The sequence below is a fragment of the Suncus etruscus genome, chromosome 3 (genome assembly GCF_024139225.1).
Source record: "Suncus etruscus isolate mSunEtr1 chromosome 3, mSunEtr1.pri.cur, whole genome shotgun sequence".
In the NCBI taxonomy this organism is placed as follows: domain Eukaryota; kingdom Metazoa; phylum Chordata; class Mammalia; order Eulipotyphla; family Soricidae; genus Suncus; species Suncus etruscus.
Window position 1 is genome coordinate 70,943,336 of NC_064850.1, and position 8,318 is coordinate 70,951,653.

General features: G+C 33.4%; 1 non-coding gene across 1 annotated transcript; it reads left to right on the forward strand.

Moving 5' to 3' along the window:
* Window positions 1–3,321: 3,321 nt before the first annotated feature.
* On the forward strand, window positions 3,322–3,429 carry LOC126004882 (U6 spliceosomal RNA). The gene has a single exon (XR_007494109.1). It is a non-coding gene; the product is annotated as a U6 spliceosomal RNA (small nuclear RNA).
* Window positions 3,430–8,318: the final 4,889 nt, after the last annotated feature.

Below are 8,318 nucleotides of genomic sequence, written 5' to 3' on the forward strand. Positions count from 1 at the left end.
GGGCCATCACTAAGTATTATTTTCTCCTTCCACTTCTTGTGAGGGTTTCCTTTTGGAGCATATGAACACAGTCTCCCTCGCCCCCAGTCAATATTAGGATAAAAGACCACAAACAGTAAAACAAATAGTTTCACCAAACACACAAATTAGCGAACAAACAGAAACTCAAGACAACAAACATATGCATCTACAAATCCATTAAATTTGCTCCTTAGTTCATTACACTAGTTTCTTATTAGGTGGTAGTTTGCTTGTTCTTTGCATGGTTTAAAAATCAAGCACTCCTCTATTGTCACATGGCTTTGACTTGTTTTGAGTAGCAGTTTCTGGGATTCTGACTTGTAACTTTATTCTATCTGCCTGCTTAGTCCTATCTCCCTTTCTACTATCTGGTCCTTGCACAATTAAACAATATAGGCAAGTTCTTTCTTACTTTGGGATGATGTTATAAATTCTGGCTGCCTATTAGTATCAATTGGGGTGCTAAATCTGCAAATTTTTTAAGGAACCTCAAGGAAAAGTAACTTGTTGGTAAAATGGAATAAGAAATGAAAACTTATTTTTATTTTTTTAGAGCCATATACAGTGGTGTTCAGGGCATATTCCTGGCTCTGTACTTAGGGATCACTTATGGTGTGCTCTGGGAATCATATTGACCACAGGGTACCAGCCAGGTAATAGTGTTCAAGGTAAACACCTTACCCCATCTCTTCTCATCAGTCCAACCACTAAAAATGGAAACATTTGTCAGTGGCATCAATCCCTTTCTTTCTCCATGTAACTAGTTCATCGTTTTTCTCTTCAAATAATTATCAGGCAGAAAATAGGAATCTAAGTATATGGTTATTGACGTTTGAGTCTCTGACCTAAACCATCTCTCTGTGAGTTTGGTGGCCTATTCGAAGGTGCCTTCAAGACACCCTCAGAGGCCCCAGAATGAACAAGAGGCACAACAAATTTTTTCCATTTTTTTATTATCTCTATATCACTCTTTCATTATATTTTTGAAAGGAATAGTTTTTTAGTTCCCCAAGTCTTATTTAAAAACCTTGGAAAACTTGCTATTGTCCTCAAATGTATACTCTAATATCAAATACCAGAAAAACCTTTAATATCTTTATTGATTACAATTTAAAAGGGAAAATATCCAGTGTGGATTTCTAATTTTATACATTACAAAAAGTAGCTCTAGGTCCTTCCTTTTCTGAAGATAGAGTTATGAGACAGGAAAGGATTTATTCCAAGAAGTAAAGAGCTACAGTTCTGAGAATAAAGGATAATATCTTAACAAGAGAGTGCTCTTTATTAACCGTGAAAAAATTATTCTACAATGTTACTGTGTAAAAATAGCCCAGAGTAATTATATATATATATTCATTACAATATTACTACAAATATAATTATTATACTTGTTTTTATTCTTGGAAATAACCATTCACTCATTTTCCTCTTTGAATTTGAATTTTGTTGTTTTATTAGTTATCAATACAAGTTTAGAAAGTGAACAAATTAATTTACCATTATTTTGATAATGAAGCTTATTTCTTATTAAACACATTTCCATTGAGTGTATTAGTCTTCTAGTTCTCTTTCTTCTATCTCCACAAAACAGGCCTTACAGTTAAAACCATACTTCATGAACACAGTTGCCATGTGTGCATTCAGCCAGCACCATAGACTCAATTTATTCTGGTTTGAGATGTAAACCAAGCTGTGAAAAATTATTGGTACACAGGTCATGCAATTGAAAGCTGACAGGAGAAAAGGAGGGCCAATTGCTTGCCCAGCTGAAGCCATTTTCGCTGCACTTATCAACCAAAATAGTTACTTCTTCAATGGCCCTGTTTCACCACTTAGATAGCTTTCTATTGAGAAACAAATCTGACCAAAACTCCTGGTTTGCCAGTATTTAGAATGACATCAGAAAAACATTTTGAAGTGAATTTGGGTATCTTCTCCCCACTTTTAGTATTTCCATAATACTGGCAATCTAAAACACACTGCACAAAAGCCGAAGTTTTCGCTATAGTTCTTGGAACTCCTGTACTTCTGACCACATTTGTGGTTGCATGAATGACAACTCAAATTTTTTTTAATATTGTCATTCTCATAAGAACGCACCAATTTAGAAAATAATTTGTATGAAGCCATCTAATGTTCAGAAACAAAAAGAGTAACAGAATGACCAACTAGCAACAAGAGCTTAATAAATTTTATGACAATAACTTAAAAAAGCAGAGCAAAGTAAAAATTAATTATAAAGAAGTAGTGATATAATATGAAGAAAAACTGTGTTCAGAGGAGAAAAACAAATAAAAACACTTTTAGATATTAGGGACAAGTCAGAGGTCTCTCTGTCATCAATTACAGAAGAAATAGGATAGGGTATTTTCCTTGCACACAGGGGGTAGATATAGCCTTCTCGCAGCTTCAGGCATAGTTGGATCTGGCTTTCTAAAGAAATCTTATGAATTTCTATTCATTCCTTAATGCTGACTCTATATCAACCTCATTTTTTTTATAAAGGCAGGGATCTATTAAGATACTTTTTTAATGCATTAAAGATCTACCCAGAAATACTGTACCTGAGTAATAACTGACAAATAAAGATAGCTTCTCTTTCTAATAATTTCTGCAAAATACCATGGGATTCATTATTAATGTACTACTTCAGGTTGCATCTTTATTAACATATGTGTCCTGGGGCCAGAGGAATAGAATTCATTGGTTGACAAATCTGTGGTAAATATCCATCATTGGAGTACATAATGGACCCAAAGTTTAAGAAGCCAAAGATAACTGAAGTCTAGTTACTGTAATAAAAGGAAAATGATTTTTAGAATAAACACATGGCCCATTACAAAAAATAATCAAAAATATTTTTCAATTGATATAATGATCAATAAGCTTGAGATAAGGGAAATTATGATAAATATGATGTATGAATTAAGAAATCATCAAGATAAATTGTTAAAACGTCTCCATTTGAGAAGAAATTAGTCTTGTTTAGTAAACAGTCCTGAGGACTTGTTAATATAATTTCTTCATATTGTGATATGGAAAAGTATCATAGGTATCTATTTAATTTGATAAATGTCTATTATTGCCAGAAAATAAGAGGCATTTTAGTAGCTTGAGAAAATAAATATAAACATTTACAGTCATACACCACCACTATAAAGGAGATAGTGAATATTTGTTATCTGAATTCTTTTCTTCTGCTGCTCATATGACAACATCATTTCCAAGTAGATTTTGGTCTCCACAGTTTCTCTTTATTCATATAGTCATATAAATGTTATCAAAGAGTATGTGATAGCTTTGGCAGCACATATATACTAAATATACTAAAGTTGGAATGATACAGAGATTAGCATGGCCCCTGCAGAAGGATGACATGAAAATGTTATCAAAGAGTAGGCAATATTTGAGTTTGTATTATTTCACCTTAATACAAAGTATTTGAGATTTATTGGTTATTGTGTATGCCAGGCATTCAGCAAATATGGGTTATTTTCTGCAGTCTCCCTATTTCCTTATTATTCTTTATCTCATTATTTCCCATTTATGCCCCTGCATATTATCTTTATTTACTTTTATTTTTATTATTGCAGCTTTAATTTTATTTGTAGGTTATTAATTTTTTAATTATCGTGTGATTTCCTTACTTTATAAAGCAAATTCAAAATATAAAATGTACATCTTTCCCTATGAACAGCTTTGTTCATGGTTAAAAAATAAATGTAGGGTGAGAGAAATAGTAAAGTTGGTTAGGCACTTACCTGGGTATGCAGCTGAGCCAGGTGTGATCCCTGGAGTTATATATGGTCCCTCAATCACTGCCAGGAGTAATCTTTGAGACAGCGTCAGGAATAAGCCATAAATATAGCCAGGTGTTCCTGCTTCCCCATGCAAAAGAATAGATATAATTATGAATATTTGTTATTTTATATGCCAGAGAGAGGATAAACACTCTCCAGAGAGAATCATAGTCTTTACTTGTTATAGACACTAACTTTATTAATTAGTCAAACTATTAGGCAGTAACATTAATTAGAGTATACTAGGTAGAGGTTGATATGGTTTTCATTATTTTTCTATAATGAATTAGTAATGGCACACTTAGTTTTGATTTTACAAGATGTTAGCATTTTTATCTTACCCACTTAAAAATTATTGTTGAAGATATAAGACTTTAAATTTCAGTCACTCAGGTACCATCTTAATAATTTTTGTTTAACCTGGATAATATCCTAGTTATTATTTGAAAATAATTTTTTATTTATCTAACAGTTTTATGAAGAAAATTTTATTTTTAAAAGGAATTTTTCCTACTAGTATTCATGCAATATCCTTGCTATAATTAAATCCAAGACAAATACATAGTTAAAATTATGTATGTTAGTTTATAATGATTCTGCATTCCTATCTCTAGATAAGCACATGTCTATATCAACATGCAGTTTTGGAAACTTGAAACATCAGTAATTGTTCTGTGCTTTAAATTTTAAGACATTCTAACTAATGAGAAATCCTATGCATTAAGTAAAGTACCAGCTCAGAGCTCTAGTAAATTATTAAAACTATTTCAAATTGAAACTACAGAGTGTCTTTCTAACTAACAAGGATAGTAAATTTGCTACTATCTACCAAAGAGATTGCATGAATTATTGTTATGATTATGAATATTTAATGGATATTATTTTTTAAACATATGGACATATGTACCAGATGTACCTTCTTACTCATTTCTTCAAAGTCAGCTTTATGAGCAAAATTGAAACCAATTTCAACAACACCATCCTACCTCACCTTACATGTGTGTTCTCTATCTCCTTATCCTATACTTAAAATATAAAGCATTTTTCAAAAAGACAAAAATATATTTACCAAAGGACATATTCATATCTTCATGGTAGAATAATCTTGTCACTACTGGGGTTTGCTTTAGGAATCTATGTTGATAAGTATTGAATTTTGTAAGGAAATACATTATTAAAATCTCCTCTGACTCAAGGCCACTATGCCCTTTCATACATTAGTTGACCTTCATGAGGCTAATCCTCTCATCTGTTTGAAAGGGACTAAAATGTTTGTCCCACTTCCTGTTTAATAAAGCTATCAAAAGGATTAATGAGAGAAAATCTCTAGATTATATTCCAAGCTCTTTCCAAAAATGCAGCAGTAAAACAGCAGGTGGTTCTTGTGAACATACATTTGTCTTCTTCATATAAACTCATCCTGAAGGACATCAGGCTTCCAGCTTATATTTAATTGGTTGATTATGTTGTCACTCTAGAGCTCCTTGCCAAGTTACAGGGAAGAGTTTTCTTGGAAACCATAGTTTCCAAACTTTCTCCAGCTATGCAGTTTAATTACATCTAGCAAAATGACAACAGAGCTCATAATTAGCCTGGAGATTAATTACTGCTGAAACAGTCCAAACACCACAGCTACCAAACTCAACACAGGTGCTTAGGGAAAGAGAAAAGAGTTTTTTCAATTTCTAACAGAAGGTGGACATGGAAGATATGTTTTATGATGCTACTCCCATGAGCTTAAACATGTAACCTATGCAAAATGACTGTCTTATTGTTAGGGCGTTCCTAAATATTTTGAAATATCTATATTTACGAACATTTCAAATGATGAGACCTTATTTCTAAAATGTACAGTGACAAATCTTCTTTATCAAAAATAAGAATTATCTTTATTTTTGATAATGCTTTCTTCTGTAATATGGGATGAAACAATGATGGTTAAACCTTAATAATTTATTTCTATGATTTTATTAGATAAATGATATGTGTTTTACCAAGTCATTGCTGGATCTTAGTTTAAATCATGGCAACTCAATTTAGATGAAACTAATTAATTGCAAATAAATGATTTAATTTTTTTCTTCTTTTTATTGTGCCTTTTTTTTTTCCTTTTGGGGCCATACCTGTCAGTACTCAGGAACTACTGTCTTAGTACTTGGGAAAAATTCCCAGTGGTGCTCCGAGGACCATGTGATGCTGTGTATAAAGCATATACTTCAGCTTTTTTGTTTGTTTGTTTTTTGGGCCACACCCATTTGATGCTCAGGGGTTACTCCTGGCTAAGCTCTCAGATATTGCCCCTGGTTTGGGGGGACCATATGGGACACCGGGGGATCCAACCACAGTTGCGATCTTTCCTTGTCTAGTGCTTGCAAGGCAGACACCTTACCTCTAGCGCCACCTCGCTGGCCCCTTCTTCAGCTTTTTTTACTATTTCCTTAGCCCATGATTTGCGGTTTTCAGGTTCTGTTTTCTCATCTGTTGTGGGGTCGCTATCAGAGATGAATTTTTTTTCTTTTTTTAATCTTTCACCCAGGTTTAATATCTGGAATTTCATATGATTCTCCAAGCATGCAGGGGAAGGGAGGGAGGGAGGGAGAGAGGGAGGGAAGAAGGAAGAAAGGAAGGAAGGAAGGAAGGAAGGAAGGAAAGAAGGAAGGAAGGAAGGAAGGAAGGAAGGAGGGAGGGAGGGAGGGAAGGAAGGAAGGACAGAGATGATTTTTTTATAATTATCTTTATTTAAACACCGTGATTACAAATATGATTATAGTTGTATGAATACAGTCATGTAAAGAACACCCCCCTTCACCAGTGCAACATTCCCACCACCAATTTCCCAGACAGAGATGAATTTTTTAATTTGTTTGAAGTCAAAGTACTGTGATGTCAGAAATGACCCTTGTATGCCTGCAGTAAGGAAGTGGCTTCCCAAACTACTTTTGCTGATGCTTCAGGTATCATGCATTCTGGGGAGAACAGGGACAAGTGAATGCAAAGAATATGGCATATCTCTTAAAAGATTTTTCTAGTTTCTCCTGTTAGTAACTTTTAATAATGTATTTTATTTTATTATTTTATTGAGATCATTGTGATTTACAAAGTCCTTCATGGTTGGATTTCAGACATACAATGAATCAGGGCCAATCCCACCACCAATGTTCCTAGAATTTGTCCTATTCCCCCACACTTTGCCCCTGGGCCTACCAATATCACAGGCCCAATTTAAGTTTAGATTGTTAAAGCTTGGTTCTCTTGATTACTTTGTTGCTGATTTTGGCTTGGATATTTAGTTCTTCCTTTTTACTTATCTCCACCAATATACATGAGTCCACTTAGTTCCTGGCTCCCATAAGGTCTCCTTCTTAATTTTATAGAAAAAGGCAAAGAAGAAAGTAGAAGAATGTTACATCCTAAAGTTCAAAGGACCTGGAGTTTTCCTTATCTTGGAACTTGGTGACATTTTCCAGGTAAAATGCATATTTATCAAAAGTTTTTATTCTACCCCCAACATTCCTTAAGAAAATCAATTCTATGCAGATTCATAATGCTGTTGACATTATTTTCTTGCAAGCTCCCAGTTATCTGTATGTGCCTGTCACAATTATCCCAATTATAATATATAGAAGACAGAGAATGTCAGCAGTAGCATCAGTGTCATACATCTGGGTCTCATTTTTATTCTAAAAGAAAAGAGATTTTTGTTTTAGTTTAATGGATAATAATTGTTTTTTGTGTTGTACATTACTTTCAGTAAGGAACATCATAATATATTGTGCTTCTATATTTATCCCTTTGAAAATTGTGCAGACGATCAAATTTTTATTACTTTTTTATGTGTATTGCTTTATTCATTAAAACTGCTACTATGAACCAAGAATGTTTCTTAAAAGATTTCCTGGAAACTTTGGTTAGATATAGTGCTCATTTTAATATTTGAAGCCAAATAGTAATGTTACCAAAAAAGATCTTTTGATTCCCCCATAGAGGTACTGACAGGGTTTTAGAATGAGGTAACTAATTCAATAAGTGACTGGAGGCATAGTACAGGGTTAAAGCATATGCTTTGTAGGTGACTAACCCAGGTTCTTATCTTTGGCACCATACAATGTTCTCTAGACAGCTCAGGAGTGATCCCTGAGTGCAGACTCAGGAGTAACCCCTGAACACAATTGGGTGTTGCCTAACAGTATTTTTCCTCCAAATAATTAAGTTAAAAGCAGGACCGGGTTTATGTTAAATGGCTGGATGTTTGTAAAGCTCAAGTACAATTTTTATTATTTCTTATTTTGACTTCTGGAATGGTTATAATACTAGAAATAAATCATTGTCTAGAAGCCTCCATCATAGATATAATAACTCTAGGAATTCACAATTGGTTATTAGTTTGAACAAATTAAACTACTTATCAGAAAGTATCTATTACCCATTTAAAGACAAATAATTATCAAAAAAAACTTGTTTGGAGCTAACCCACAGGACCCATTTCATTAAAATCAG